At 36.7% G+C, this 16,461-nt stretch overlaps 1 protein-coding gene across 1 annotated transcript in view; it reads right to left on the bottom strand.

Annotated features, from left to right (window-relative positions):
• Positions 1–16,461, bottom strand: part of ITPR2 (inositol 1,4,5-trisphosphate receptor, type 2) — a 505,193-nt gene that overhangs the window by 277,695 nt on the left and 211,037 nt on the right. The window lies entirely within an intron of this gene.

Below are 16,461 nucleotides of genomic sequence, written 5' to 3'. Positions count from 1 at the left end.
TGTATATATATATATATACACATATATATATCTCAGACACATTATGGTTTTATATTGCCTACATGAGAAGGAATAGTAAAAAATCTGGGGCATAAAAAACATAATTTTATCATCAGGAATGAACTATAAGAATAAAAAGAGTTCTGAGGGAGCATATCGTAGCAGCTGAACACATCTCAGGGAAAGGAGGAAAGAACAACTTAACCCGAGGATTCTCTCTGCCAGGTTACCATGACATCCTTAAGAGTCACGAATTGGGACCAACCAAGCATGTACAGAACCATGAAAATGAAGAAAGAAAAATAAAACACAAATTAAAAATAGCATTTTAAATTACTAAATTAATAAAGCTTATTAAGAGAACCAGAAACACCAAAAATACTTAATTATAACAAACATTATCTGTAGCATCACAATAAAAAGCAAGTATAGGGATTGTACAGATTTTAAATATCAACTATTGGGGTCACCATGTGAACATAAAACACCAATTACAAACAATTCCATACAGAACATTTATTAAGACTTAATACATATGGATCTAAATGAAATACACAGAAGCTATGGTCCTTCTCACAAGAAAATTACAGTCTACCTAAGAAAACAGGGAAAAATATGAAAATAAAGATTTGAACTAAGCAGAATTCACTATTCAGATGGGGAGAGAGCAAGAGAGAGAGAGAGAAAGGACAGCAACAGCTTTAGACAGCTTTATGAAGCAGGTCAAGTTTAAGCCAAGGTCTTCAAAGATGAAAACTATCTAGTTAAGTATAAAGGAGGTGTGGATGGGCAGGGGCAAGACTTGTGAGGTGAAGAAGTCACCTTAGACAGAGGCACTGCAGCAAGAACGAGCATAACAGCATGTAGAAAACAGCAAGAACTGACAGTACACGTTGCAAAAGGCTGGGCGATTGGGCGATCGGGTAGAGTGGGGCCTGATGGCTTCCCTGATTTACAATATACGCAAAATTGCATTGGGAATGAATGTCAAGTTCAACCAAAAACACCCTAAATTTTTTTACTATAATGATGTCATTGGGGTTTCTCAGTTAAAGGAGACGCTTGTCTAAGCTCAGGAAAAAAAGTAACAAAAATATATGAGGCCAATTGATATAACTCCATTTGTTCCAAGCCATTTTTCCTGCTGTGCTCCAGACAAATCACAAATTAAATATAACGAAAGAAAGAAACGAATACCTTCCCTGCTAGTCAAACGATTCTGAGGAAAGACTTCACGTAGCAGATTGATTTGAGCCAGCACTTTTCCTCAGCCAGCTTTGTATTCCACTTTTGCTGTTCTCCCTGGCAAATACTGTCCTGAGGCTCCCAGTCCAAACTCCACTTAGCAGGTGACCTCCTTTCCCATTTTACTGAGTAGATGGAAATTCCTCTACATGGCATTTCCTCTTTTCCATCTCAAAATTTCCAGTACCATCCACAAACCTTTCCACCTTTCCTCCCAAGTCTCAGAGAACACAACTTACGATACATGGATTTGAAAAGTCCTTCTCCCTCACCTTCCCTTCCTGCCCCATCCCCCCCGCCCCCACCCTGCCTGTTTCATCACCATTTCTTGTCTATGAGCAGTTTCTACCCTCTACTAACTCTTTCATCTCTTCAAAAACAGGGTCAGATTAAGGCAATCCAAGTTCTTGCACATCCTGGGAAGGTGCCTTAGCCTCTCAGATTATTGGCCCCACTAAATTTCTCAAAAGAATACTCTATACCACATGGTACTAAAATTGCTTTATGTACCAATGACTCCTAATTATCAAAACTTTCTTCAGTGTTTGACTCTGTGGTTCACCACCATTTTCGTTAAGCCCCATTCTCTGTTTCATCGTGACATGAAACTTTTCAAGATTACCTTCTGCCTTTCTGACCTCCTGTCTCTTCACTCAATAGCACTGGAATTGCAAAAAGTAAGTTGCAAATGCTGAAAGGCTTCAGAATATTACTAAGTGAGATTCCAGGGATGTGTCACCTAGCCATCTTAACGAATACTAGGACAGAAATGAAAGCAGTCCAACCTTCACGTGAACCAGGCAAATAAAAGAGAGAAAAGAATGTGAGATATTACCTGCAAGACACTAACCGTTAAGTGAATCCTACAAAGGTACAGGAGAAAATGTTAAACTATATATGTAAGAGAAGCAGGAACAGAAGAAGAAACACAGCCCAAGTTGCTAAGACAAAAAGAAACTTACTTAGATGAAAAGACACTGGAGGTCAAAGAATGACACAAATAGGTTTCTATTTGATAGTGGAAATAATTTATTGATGAGAAGTAGAAATTGCAAAAGCTAGAAATTTAATAAGATTTCCTTTTTCTGATCACAAAGGTGAAGGCTGAAGTTTTAAAACAACCATTCCATTTTTTTCTATAAGAAAAGAAACACTAAAGAAAACCAAGTTTGTATCACAAACCAGGATTAAGATATTACCAAGGCTTAAGATTGACAAAGCTCCCTCAGTAGAAAGGAGATCTTTCTGATATATGTCAACTTTAAAGAAAGCTTTGGCAACGCTTTGGCAGATATATTGAAGCCTGTTCTTCAAACAATAACCTAAAGAAAAAAACAAATGCCTTCTTCTACAAAACATAATCTTGGGTAAAATGTACTACATTACAAAAAGTTAAGCTCTTTAGTTCGGCCCACGGGAAGATACAGACAATGCTAAACTCTGTAAGTATCGGAATTATGAAGAATAATGATTTTAATTTAAAATTGCCAGCAGTCAACAAAAGGCAATGACACTAGAGAATTGAATAAACAAGCCCTTTTAATTTCAGAAAATAATTCAACGTAATTAAATTGAACAAAAACCCATAGAACATCTGGATGATTCCACAGCAGTGATCAGGGTAATTTAACAAATATGTAAACCATGTAACTGCAGTTAGGTTTTATTTTCTTATTTTGATGCCAAAATGTTCTAAAGGTGTTGCCCAAGTTTTCCTCCAGAAAGGGCAGAAATTGACTATATTTTTTACATTCTATAAAATTTTAGTCCTAGGTGCATGGCCAAATCTACAAAACCCTGAATTTATTCTAATGACAAAATATCAGAAAAGTACAAAATGTAGAAGTGAAACTTACGCAGAGTCCCAGAGCTAAATAGATGCAGGAAAAAAAAACATTGTTAACACTGAGAACAGTGCCATGCTTGTAGCACCCCTCCAAATGATCCTTTAGACAAGAGGGTTGAAGAATAAATCCAGTGCTCCAAAAGTAGTTGCACTTTATTGTCACTGCTTCCTATCATCTGGACAACCTGAATTTGTTCTCTCTAATGGAATATAGGAAACAGCTAGTTAAGTGATTTTACAGAGGCAGCTATATTTTGAATTGCATAGTATATACCATAAAACATTAGGTTCAGAAACAAGATAGCAAGAACAGTCCAGAAATTGGGTGGACAGCAGAGTTCTAGGAAGAGACACAAAGAGTAAATATTGGTTCTAAATATAGCTTCCCCCCAATTTTTTTAAGAGACAAAATCTCGCTCTGTCTTCCACACTTGAGTACAGTAGCACGATCATAGCTCACTGGGGCCTCAAACTCCTGGGCTCAGTCAATCCTCCTGCCTCAGCCTCCCAAGTAACTTGGACTACAGGCATGTGCCACAATGCCTGGCTAATTTTTCTTATTTTTCTGAGACAGCATTTTGCTATATTGCTCAGTCTATCTCTAACTCCTGGCCTCAAGCAATCCTCCAGCCTCAGCCTCCCGAGGTGCTAGGATTACAGGTGTGAGCCACCACACATGGCCCCCAGTTTTTTTTTACATCAGGCAGGGAAATTCTTTTATATCAATAACAAAAGTGATATAAGAAAATAATAGGCCGGGCGCAGTGGCTCACGCCTGTAATCCTAGCTCTCTGGGAGGCCGAGGCGGGCGGATTGTTTGAGCTCAGGAGTTCGAAACCAGCCTGAGCAAGAGCGAGACCCCGTCTCTACTAAAAATAGAAAGAAATTAGCCAAACAAATATATAGAGAAAAAATTAGCCGGGCATGGTGGCGCGTGCCTGTAGTCCCAGCTACTCGGGAGGCTGAGGCAGGAGGATCGCTTGAGTCCAGGAGTTTGAGGATGCTGTGAGCTAGGCTGACGCCACAGAACTCTACCCCAGGCAACACAGTGAGACTCTGTCTCAAAAAAAAAAAAAAGAAAAAAGAAAATAATATTGTATAAACTGTATGATGACATAAATATTAGCACCAATTAATGGGGATCTGGCTCCTTAATTTAAGTAAGGGCAATCATGCTTTTAAAAATAGAACTTCCCAAATCCTACCACGTAGAGCTGCCTTCATCTGCAGCTGCATGATTAAAATAGCTCAGTGCATGCCTTCTATTTATCCCCACCCCACTGAAGTCTAAGGAGGTCCTTCCTCAGCAAAGTTGTTGAGTCAGCCAGACTGTAAAGCCTTCTGCTCACCATCTGCGTCCCTCGCCTTCTCTGGGTAACCACTCTTCAATCCAGCCAGGGGCCTCATGTACCAACCACCCTCCCCCCAACTTCAGGTGCCAAATGCCTTCCTTCACCCTTTCTCTCCTCCCTCCAAAACATGGGGAAATAAAAAAGATCTAATAACCAATCTTTTATACTTTTGGCCATTAAGATTATAATTTAGTTGAAGCTCTTCAGAATAAATGTTACCTCCCTCAGAGGACTGAATGATAACCCTCTGTGGGATGAGGAGGTATTTTTTCTCCCTCCCATCTCATAGCAATATCATGTACTAGTCACTTAGGAAGACATCACCCTAGATCTGTTTATCTGATCTTGCATGTAAAACTAATTTGGACCATTGCTGTGTCATAGTTGACAGTTTCTGTCTCCCTGGGAGGCACTTAAGACTGCCTGAACACTTGGGCCAAGATCCACAAGGGGCAGAAGAGGCTGTGTGCTCCGTTACTGGCAGATAACTTCCCTCCAGACTTTTCCTCAACTCAGGCCCAAATCCCTTCCCTTGTTGAAAATATACACATATTTCCTAACCTTACCCCAAACCCATTTTCCTTTCTTTCTGTTCCAAGACAAATACAATATTGATGTTTTCTAACTCACTTGATGTCATCTTATAATAGTTAGTATTTGATGATGTTTAATCTGATGTCCTAGAAAATACCCTAAATCTCCTTTATTATCTGTGTCTCTGATAAATAAGATGACAAAAAAGTGTGTGTCACTGGGGTGCATCCTCTTCGCTTAGAGAGGTATTTAGGAAAAACTGGGACTATATCAATTTGTCTAACATAAACTAATAACTGTTTTCATAAAAACATAACAGGAACCCGTTATCATACAGCAATATAGCACAGCAATTTTTTGATGCAACTTCCAAGTAGCTAAAAACTTGCCAGTATTATATAAAATGTAGAAAGGACGGGCAACCTTTTAGTCAACAGAGTAGTATATAATAACAAAACACTGTACAGGAAGTGAAAACAGTAATATAATAGAGCCCTTGGAAACTAGCATTTGGGTAAAAACTAAAAATTATTTTTCAGATTTATGTCATGTGAAAAGGGCTTATTGATAGTAATCACTCATCTATAGTAACCACCTTCAGTGGCATTAGCTCAGACATAGAGGACATGGATATGTGCAGTGATATAAACAAGTAAATAAATTATATAATGAGATCTGAGGCAAAAATAGAAACTGGAGACAAGAAGACAGATTCCATAAAAGGAAAATTCAGGAAAGCACTGTCCAGTCAAGGAATAAAAGTTCTTCGTGCAATTACCACAGTATCTCTCATTGTTCAGGTTAAGTAGCAAGATTCTGTCTAAAACATATGGACTCTTTCTGTATCAGGCCGCAAGGGTTAGACATTCTACCAGTTACTGTTGTCAACAGTCAGTTCTCCAATCACAAGTTTGCTGAAGACACACGTTTATGTAGAACTATTTTCCCACTGGGCAGAATCAAGTACTAACATTTGGGAAAGCAGAGCTTTCTTTTCAAGACATCTTTCTAGAGGGATTTGCCCCCTTCCTCACTTCATCAAAGGAAAAAAGATCAGAAGTGGCAGGCAAAGAATGGAAGATGGTTTTTGCTTTTAAAGAGTACGGAGATGTGTAGGTAGCAGAACACCGTCAGACAGGGAAGGTGTGTCTGGAGAGAAACACAGCAAAACTCGTGGAGGGAGGTGAAGAGAGGCACGGAGAGAAGGAAGGAAGGAATTAATTCATAATTAATGAAATATAATAATTAATTAAGATAGATCTGCAAATTATAATTCAAACTCCTATTCGGAATGTTAATTCTAAGAAAGACAACCAAAAACTCAATAATAAGATTCTATTGTGCCCACTGAAATATAAACAATCCAGAAGTCCTCTGAGAGGACTTTTAAATAGGCATGTTTAAAATTATCCTAGAGATAGTGAAGAATTACATCTCTCACATCAAGTGGACCCCTCTGTGGTTGCCACGTGTCATGCAACAGTGCTCATGAGGACACCACAGCGTCACTCACCATGTGTAGCTTATATTGGGAAAGGGGAAACTACAAGCCACGCATCAGCAATAGAAGAGAAGGCATGGGTCCCCATCCTACCATCACTCCACACAGAAGTGCTGGGTGCTCTGCTGGATAGTGTGGGTCTAAATTTCCAAATAGCCACATCCCCACCCCCACAGCACCTACTTATGGGGCAAGTTTGAGAGTAACCTTCTCAATGAAGGTACACATGAACTGCTTCAGCACCAGGCAGTGCCTATTGTTCATAGGAATCATTTAAGAACACTAGTCCCATGGCCTATAGATATTAGACTGCTTCTGCTGGGGGCAGAGACCACAGGTCCCATGAGCAGCTGGGTCAGTGTACGGCCTCTTGGAAGAGAGCATCCTGCAAGAACAGTCCCAATCAGCTCAGTGTCCAGACAACCCAGAATGAGCCCTTAGGGACATTTTTCCATTAATTCTGTTCCTTACATCACACATCTGCTGAAAGAACAAAAGAAAATATGAAGTAAAAACAGGCAGATATAAATCTAAAATGGATGGATATGAAAAAGAACCAATTAGAAAATCTGAAAATGAGAAATATAATCCTTGAGGTAAAAACTAGACAGATGGTTTAAACGTCAGACCTTAGATCAGTGACAGTATAAGTAAAATTGTTTCAGAGAAGCTGGCAACCACATATAGATGGGTAGATAGATAGATAAATATAGATACTACAAATATAGAAGAAAAATCATTGTAAGAAAAATTAACAACCAAAATAAATAACAAGAGTAGGAATTTCTCTTGGAAGCACTGCAATGCCCAAGTGACCTGCTTTTCAACCCTAACCAAAGGGCAATCCTGACTTAACCCACTAGGATATGGTTTCCTGAGTTAATCTCCTCCTCCTATATTTAGAAGTCAACACGTATTTGAATGTGATTAGCAATTAGTAATTGCTCCCAATGCTACTGATAATGTCAACTTGTTATACTTTGTCTAGCCTTTAAGCTTTCAGAAATGATGGTACAGTCTTCTAATGCCCTGGAAGATAAATTTAATAAAGGAAAACACTATAACGTACAATAGATAATAAAGCTCATAGGCTCCAGGGATGCAATGGGCTTACCAGGTGACCAAATCCATCCCATTCTCTTTATTTATAAGAGATCAACTACAGTAATGGGATAATTTTGGATCATATGCTAAGATTTGTTGGTGTTAGTAAACAGACTTTCAATTCAATGTATTGCCCACAGAGTATACAGAACTTACCACTGAGGCCAAAAAAAAAAAAAAAAACAATGTATTTTTATATTATTGGAGACATTTTTTTTATTCCCAAAATGAAGAATCACATTAATGTTATCTGATCTTCTGATATGTAAGCAGGCACAAAGTTAGACCATTATGAGCTGTTTTAAAACTGCCAATCGCCCTGTGTATAGAACCTTTGTAAGATTTACTAAACAACAAAGGAGTATTGTTTGTATCGGCCTGCTAGAGTGCATGCTGCCTGCTACTGGCTGTTTCCATTGATACTGTGACATACTTCATCCTGTTCACAATACATTGCCACTATCTTTGGCTGCTGGGTCATTGCATAACACAGATTATTGGGCTGTGTATAAATTAGTAACTTTGTAGTTTCTCATTTTTCCCCCTTATGTTAATCTATTATATATGTAGCATTCTCCTGACTTCTCAATCTACCTATTTGTATACAATTCTACTGCTACCTTACTAGTTCATGTTTTCATAACCTTACACCTGAATTTGTACAGGAGCCTCTTAATCGATGCCCTACGTTAGCCTCTTGTTCCCAACCATTCCGGATTCTTCCAGACTACATTTTCCAAGATAGCATACTCACCTCCTATCCAAGAATCTTCAAAGCCTCCCAATATCTAGCCATTTCGAATACAAATTGCTTATTCTTATTGAATTTTGCTTCTCTTGTTATTATTCTTGAATATATTAGCCAACTAATTCCTCTCTATCCTTCAAAATAGGCCCATGCTACACATGTGGAGTGAAGCCTTCTCCAAGTCAGCAGGCTCATACTGACCTCTCCCTTTTCTGTACTGCAAGTTGACTATCTAATCAACTCCTTTGTCACACTGTTTCAGGAGCATTTATTCTGCGTGTTCATTCTTTGAGGGCAAGAGCTATACTACAACATTAGATTTGATTCTAGATATCAAACTTTAAGAGAGGAAATGAAAAATTTGAGTGTGTACAAAGGTAAGTGAGCATGATGGTAAACAGACTGAAATTGCACTTTAAACAGGGTTTGAAAGACGAATTTTACTCTGGAGAAACACAACGGTTAATCAAGTACAGGAGGCTCAGATATGGTCCATGTTGTGTCAAACATAGCATCAGTGAATAGACATCACAGGGACAAATAGATGAGCTTAAGAACTGTCAAATAGAATATGATGAAATAAAGTACAGAGAAACCTCTCCTATGTGACATTTAAAAGGGGTAGATAAAATATTTAAAATACCTCTTTTTAGTAGGGAGGCCAGAAACCACGAAAATACATAAAAATTTTGGAGCAATAATCAAGCACTAGATTCACTGTTGACTCTGGGAGCTTCAGTACATGCCTAATAACCTAGACTCTGAATTTTAATATGTCACTTACACACATAAACATACACACACACAGAGCACAAGGGAAACAAAGCCTGGATCCCAAGCAATATGGAAGGTCTGAGCAGAGACCCCAGCGTAAAGCCAGGAATACCTAAAGGAGACACCCACAGTGATAAACCAGGGAAAGATGTGGCCCATCTCTTTCAAAAAAAGAGCAAAATGGTACCTGTCTTGGCCTGGCTCTGGTCAAAGACAAAAATGTGGGGAAAAAACTCTTAAGGCTCCTTATATACAAAGATTTCACTCAAGATTTAGGATCAGAACTTCTAATACTAAAGGGACCCCAAAAGTCCCAAGCAAAAAACTGTGTTTAATGTGGTTATAGAATGTAGTATCCCAAAGTGCCTCACAGAAGTAAATGAAATCTTCTCTATATTAACTACAGGCCTCAGAGGAATTCCACATATAAAGTTGCAAATAAATGAAAGTTCATAACAACAACAACAAATCACTAAATACCTAAAGTAAACACATCTCAAAGACTTCTGCAAGAATAGCTAACTTAAAACTGCAAAGAGCCCTCCTATTACAAAGCATCTAGATCATAGATATAAACCTATTTTTAGTACATTTCTGGGCTTACAGAAAACAAAGGACAAGTTCCAAAGATCCTACTCTCAATTTTCCCAGGAGAAAAAAAAATGTGAAACCAGAGCGGAGAGCTACAAGCTACAAGGCCACAGGATAAATTTCTCTGAAGGCAAATGACAATACTAGCCCTGCAACCCAGACACTAAGTAAGATCCCAGCAAGTGTCAAGTCTGGGGAGAAACTCCTGCCTTAAGACAGGTGTGCAGGGAAGGAGCAATGTGGTCTTAGGCTAGCAGCGCCCCCTGGTAACAGGTCAAGGCAATCACAAATATTCTAAGGAGGAAAACATCCCCTGTTTGAACTCTCAGGACTGAGGTCAAAAGATATGAGCTCAAAACCTGCACCAGAATGTTTATAGCAGCTTTATTCATAATCGTGAAAAATTGGAAACAACAGAGATGTCCTTCAATAGGTGAGTGGATAAACTGTAGTGCACATGCATACAATGGACTATTACTCATAATAAAAATAAATGAGCTATTAAGCTACAAAAAGGACATGAAAGAACCTTAAATGCATATTGCTAAGAGAAAGAAACCAGTCTGAAAAGGGCACATACTGTATGATTCCAACTATATGATATTCTGTAAAAGGCACAACTCCATAGACTAAGAAATCAGTGGGGTTGTTTGATTTTTTCTTGTTGATTTATTTGAGTTCTTTATAGATTCTAATTATCAGTTCTTTATTGGATGTATAGCATGCAAATATTTTCTCATTCTGTAGGTTGTGTATTCGCTCGAATGATTGTTTCCATGGCTGTGCAGAAGCTTTTTAATTTAATCAGGTCCCATTTATTTATTTTTGTTGTTACTGTGATCGCTTTGGTGGTCTTCTTCATAAATTCTTTGCCTAGGCCAATGTCTATAAGAATTTTTCCAACATTTTCTTCTAGAATTCTTATGGTTTCATGCCTTAAAAAGTGGGCAAAAGACATGAACCAAAACTTTTCAAAAGAAGATAGACTAATGGCCAAGAAACATATGGAAAAATGCTCAACATCTCCAATCATCAGGGAAATGCAAATCAAAACCACAATGAGATAACACTTAACTCCAGTGGCTGTTTTCAAAAAGTCCCCAAACAAATGTTGGTGTGGATGTGGATAGATAGGAACACTCATACACTGCTGGCAGGATTGCAAACTAGTACAACCTCTGTGGAAAGTAATACGGAGATACCTCAAAGAGCTAAAAGTAAAACTACCATTGGATCCAGCAATCCCACTACGGGGTATCTACCCAAAGGGAAAAAAGGCATTCTATAAAAAAGACACCTGCACTCAAATGTTCATAGCAGCACAATTCACAATTGCAAAGATGTGGAAACAACCCAAGTGCCCATCAATACATGAGTGGATTAATAAAATGTGGTATATATATATACCATGGAGTACTACTCAGCCACAAAAAAATATGGTGAACTAAGACCTCTTATATTAACCTGGAGGGAACTGGAGACCATTCTTCCAAGTGAAGTATCACAAGAATGGAAAAACAAACACCACATGTATTCACTATTAAATTGGCACTAATTGATCAACACTTATGTGCAGATATGTAAACAACATTCATCGGAAATCAAGCAGGTGGGAGTGGGGAAAAGGGGATGAGTAAATTCACACCTAACGGGTACAATGCACGCTATCTGGGGATGGGCACACTTTGACTCAAATGGTACAAAAGCAATTTATGTAACTAAAACATTTGTACCCCCATAATATTCTGAAATAAATTTAAAAATTAAAAAAAGAAATCAGTGGTAGCCAGGGTCTTAGGGGTTAGGGGGAGAGATGAATGGGTGAAGCACAGAGGATTTTTAGGGCAGTGAAACCACAGTATGACACTGTAATGGTGGATACATGACATTATGCCTTTGTCCAAAGCCACAGAACTATACAACACAGAGTGAAACTTAATAAACTATGGACTTTAGTTAACAATAATATATCAATACTGGCCCATCAATTATAACAAATGTACCACACTTATCCTAGACGTTAATAATAGGAGAAAATGAAAGAGGAGAAGACGGACTATATGGGAACTCTGTACTTCCTGTGAAGTTTTTCTCTAAACATAAAACTTTTCTAAAAATGAAGTCAATTTTAAAAAAGATAAGAGCTCATAATCAAAGATAGCCAAAAATATAATGAAATGAGAAACATGCATGAGAATCACAAGAGAAGCTCAAGTACACCAGCTCCTGGAAGTATTACATACGGGCTATAAAATAGCCATAAGGAATGATAAAAATCAGAAAGCAACAAAACCTGATCAAAAAAGACTAAATAGATTTGAAAAAATAAAATAAAATTTCCAGTGTGAAAAAGTATAAAGGCTGAAGTTAAAAATTCGATTGGTAAACTGCAAATATGACGTACCTGAAGAGAGACTCAGATGAGTCTAAAGAAATTATTCAACGTACAGCACAAAGTCAGACGTATGGAAAATATAAAAAGGAAATTAACAGATATGTACTAAATAGTTATATATCAGTAATATATATGAAGGCTTAACATACACTTAATTGGAGTTTCAAAGTTAAAGTGTCACTATTCAACAGACAGCAAACTTCTCAACAGCAGCATGGAAGCCAGAACACATGAATAATATCATTAGAAGTGAGAGAAAATAACTCTCAATTGATAAATTTTTTGTCCTGCAGTAAAAATACGATAATTTTACAATTATATTCACCTAATAACATAGTCTCAAATACATAGAGTAAAAATTAATATAACTACAGGGGAAAATTTATAAACCCACCATTGCAGTGGGAAATGTCAACAAACCTCTCACATGTTAATATGTCAAGAAAATAAAAATATTAGTAAATAGATAATTTCAATACAATAAGCTTGATTTACTAGTCATATGTAAAGACTCCTACACCTATTCACATTCTTCTCAACCAACATGAAACACTTACAAAACCTGGAGGTCTAATGGGCCAAAAAGCAAGTATCAATAAATTTTGCAGAAATGATAACATCATAAGCACATTCTCTTGCCACAAATTAATTAATTAAGAATTCAGTTAACAAAAATGCAAAGTTTGTCTATGCATTTGGGAATTTAAAAGTTCACTTTCAAGTAATTCTGGATCAAAGAAGAAATCATAATGGAAAAATTTTAAATATCTTATATTGAACAATAATAAAAATACCATTTTTCACAATTTGTGGAATTTAGCTTCTTAGAGGGAAATTATACTTTCACATTTTTTTAAGTCTGTTGACATAAAATGTTAAAAATTAGTAGAATAAATATAATATTAATAAAATAACAAACAAATCTAGAATCTCAACAAAGCCAAAAATAGATTCTTTCTAAAAGATGAATATAGTACAGTTGACCTTTGAACATCACAGGTATAAACTGCACGGATCCACTTATACATGGATTTTCTTGTGCGTCTGCCACCCAAAACAGCAAGACAAACCCCTCCCCTTCCTCTTCTTCCTCAGCCTACTCTACTATTATGATGATTCAATTCTACTTAATGAATGGTAAATATATTTTCTCTTCCTTACGATTTTCTTAATAACATTTTCTATTCTCTAGCTTACTTTATTATTAGAATACAGTATATAATACATATAAGATACAAAACATTTGTTAATCAACTATTTATGTTATCAGTAAGGCTTCCAGTCAACAGCAGGCTATTATTAATTAAATTTGGGAGGAGTCAAAAGTTATATGTGGATATTTGACTACACAGGGGGTCATTCCCCCTAATCCCTGCATTGTTCAAGGGTTAAATATACATAAAACTCTGACAAGATTTAGCTACAGAAAAGAAGCAAAACAAAAGTAAACAATATGAAGAACGAAAAAGGGGTATGAAGCTACAGTTATAGCAGAAACTAAAAAGATAGTAAAAGAGTATGAACAAATTTATGCCAATAAATTTGAAAATTTAAATACAGGGCAAGAAAAATGTACAGCAAATTGACTCAAAATAGAAGATTTGAATGAATTTATAACCATCAAAAAAATCGAATCAGTAGTTTAAAATCTTCCCACAAGGTAAATACAATGTCCAGGCAGTTTTACAGAAAGGTTTTATCAAACATTCATAGAACAAGGCCGGGCGCGGTAGCTCACGCCTGTAATCCTGGCACTCTGGGAGGCCGAGGCGGGTGGATTGTTTGAGCTCAGGAGTTCGAAACCAGCCTGAGCAAGAGCGAGACCCCGTCTCTACTAAAAATAGAAAGAAATTAATCGGATAACTAAAGAAATATATAGAAAAAAATTAGCCGGACATGGTGGCTCATGCTTGTAGTCCCAGCTACTTGGGAGGCTGAGGCAGAAGGATTGCTTGAGCCCAGGAGTTTGAGGTTGCTGTGAGCTAGGCTGACGCCACGGCACTCACTCTAGCCCGAGCAAAAAGAGTGAGACTTTTTTTCCCCCCCCAAAAAAAAAACCATTCATAGAACAGATCATTCCAATCTTACACAAAAAAAGAGGACCATACAATTCATTTTATGGGACTGGTCTTACCTTGATACAAGTTTTCCTTTAAGAAAAGAAAATTATAGGCCAATCTCACTGACAATATAAATGTAAAATTCTACACAAAGTATTAGTAGATTGAATCTAGCAAGGTAAAAAAAAAATCACCAAGATATTTTTATTCTAAAATGCAAAGTTACTATGGTAGAAGCTCTATTTAAGATTTATGTAATTAAAGTGAAGAGATTAAAGAATAATACTGTAATCTCAGTAAATGCATAAATTATATTCCACTAAAGTCAATAACCATTGGTGGTAAAAAAAAAAATTAGCAAACTAGGAATAAAAAGGAATATCCTCCTTGATAAAGAGTATCTATAAAAAATGTACAGTAAACATTGTGTTCAATAGAGAAATATTAAAACCATTCCCTTTAGAATCAGAAATGAGACAAGGATGACCGTTATCACCATTTCTACTTAACATTGCACTAGGAACTGCTACCAACACAATAAAGCAAGAAAAAAGAAATAACAATAAAGCAAGAAAAAAGAAGTAACAGGCAAAAAGATTATGTTCAAGTTTGAATTTATAACATCACCATGACTTGACGTAAAAAAGTATTTTTAACCTTATTAGTAGGTACACATTTATTGATAATACCTAACTACTTGCCTGTTCAGAATTTAGCTTTATCTAAACAGTAAGAGAAGTAAAATGGCAAATAAACATATGAAAAAAATGTTTACATTTACATCAACCTCAGAAGTAATCCAACCAAATGAAAATCACAACAAAGATGATATATCAAACATACCCAATTATCAAAAATGGAAAAGTGAGAACAACAGTTATAAGAATGGGCAGATATGGGAACTCTCACACATCAGTGGAGGAAAAACAGTTGGCATTATCTGGTAAAGGTGAACATACTACATGTTTTATTCCTGAAGAATCTCTTGAACATGTGCATCAGCTGACATACAAGAGTTTTCACAGTAGCCTTGGTTTTAGTAGCAAATTTTCTTTTAAAACATCAAAACTGGAAAGAACCCAAATGTCTATCAACAGTTAACTGGATAAACACATGTATAAATGTAATAATATATATTAGAGAAAATAAATCAGTTGCAGCTATACATCAACAATGATGAATGATGAAACATATCTACAGTAGACTAAATTTCATATATTTCTTATGTTTTAGAAATACAGACATTTGTTAAAACCATTAAGCAAGGAAATTTTTAACATAAATTAATGATAGTTGTTTTCTCTGGAATATAGCAAGAGGGCACATGAACTTCTTACTGGTAATATTCCATTTCTTAAGCTATACATTAATTTCAATAGAATATGCTACTTCAGGTGGTACTGAATTTCCCATCACAGATCTCATGCATGTGAGATATTTAGAGAGAGAGAATATAAATATCACATAAGGAATTGGAATTGATTACCCCCACAACTATTTAACAAGATTTCACAATTCTATATCCACCATAATAAACAGCACAATGCGTTGCACATAAAAACAAATAATAACACTAATTGAATGCTGACTTTGGCAGATATTGTTGTTTGCTAACCAACATCCTTTCTTATTCTTCCTTGATAACAGATTCCAATTTTGTTCTGCCATCTATCCTTCTCCCATGTGACTCAGGGTGGGTATCCCAGCTTGAGGGACATCTTTTATTTAATCTAAACTAATCCTATAGTACATTGGTGTGGGGGTAAACATGTGATCCTGTTTTGTCCAAAGAGACATGAGGTAGAGTCTATGCACCTGGGAAAGGTTGCCTCGCTCCTACACAAAAGACCCAGAAATAGATATTCTTTCCTGGTGGTGTCATGCATGGATGCTGCTGCCACGATGCAACCATGAGAAAGATTAGCCTCAAAACTAAGCCCACTGATCCATGATGACAACGCTGAGACAATGAATTAAAGCTGGAGCCCCTCACTTTTTGACTCGTTGGCAAATATTAATAATATGTCACCTTATTGTTTATATTTTCATATTGTTTGTATTTTCCCATTGAAGCCATATTAACTGACGCACTTAACCACGTACACAGGGTTTGCTCATTTAATCTTTACAGCAGTTCAGTAAGTACCATTATTATGTCCATTTTATAGACAATAAAACTTAGGAGAATGAAAGTAAGTTACTCAAAGTCACACATACACTGAGTGGCAAATTCTGGCGTGTCTGATGCCAAAACCCACGCTGTTAACCACCTATGCTGCATATTATTAACTGACATTCAGCGTTCATTCCC

Source organism: Propithecus coquereli, unplaced genomic scaffold (assembly GCF_000956105.1).
Source record: "Propithecus coquereli isolate 6110/MARCELLA unplaced genomic scaffold, Pcoq_1.0 Scaffold16, whole genome shotgun sequence".
In the NCBI taxonomy this organism is placed as follows: Eukaryota; Metazoa; Chordata; class Mammalia; order Primates; family Indriidae; genus Propithecus; species Propithecus coquereli.
Note: the sequence above shows the minus strand (reverse complement) of the source record. Positions and strands in the feature narration are given on the sequence as shown.